The sequence below is a fragment of the Antrostomus carolinensis genome, unplaced genomic scaffold, assembly GCF_000700745.2.
Source record: "Antrostomus carolinensis isolate BGI_N321 unplaced genomic scaffold, ASM70074v2 scaffold16829, whole genome shotgun sequence".
Taxonomy (NCBI): Eukaryota; Metazoa; Chordata; class Aves; order Caprimulgiformes; family Caprimulgidae; genus Antrostomus; species Antrostomus carolinensis.
Genome location: NW_010340799.1, coordinates 23,876 through 24,301, shown reverse-complemented (window position 1 = coordinate 24,301; position 426 = coordinate 23,876). Strand labels below are relative to the sequence as shown.

Below are 426 nucleotides of genomic sequence, written 5' to 3'. Positions count from 1 at the left end.
GTGCCCTGGGCTGTCCCAGGGCTGTGCAGTGTGTCAGCGGAGTCCCGGTGCTGAGCTGAACGGGAAGCAGAGCCTCACCTTTGCGTGGTCCCTGGCTGCTTTGCTGGGCCATTGCTAAGGAGTCACACCGGTACTGCTGGAAAACAGCAGGCGGTTACAGAGATACGGCTGAGTTTGAGGGCAGGAATAGCTGTGGAAGTGCCTGCCAGGCCGGGAAGCAGGCTGGGTGGTTAGGCTCTGCAGGCTCCTTTAGGAGGGCACAGTCAGTTCCCAGGAGTTTCTAACAGAGATTCATCTGGAGGACTAAGAAAGTGGAGCCAGTGATATTATATTGACTCCACTGATACTATCCTCCTAAATTAAATGGTGGAAGAACAAGGCCTGCCTGTGAGATAAAGTCAGGACCTACTTCATCTACCTACAAGG

The 426-nt window shown here is 54.0% G+C and overlaps 1 non-coding gene across 1 annotated transcript; it reads left to right on the top strand.

Moving 5' to 3' along the window:
• Positions 1-295: 295 nt before the first annotated feature.
• LOC114818956 (small Cajal body-specific RNA 15) lies at positions 296-426 on the top strand. The gene has a single exon (XR_003766325.1).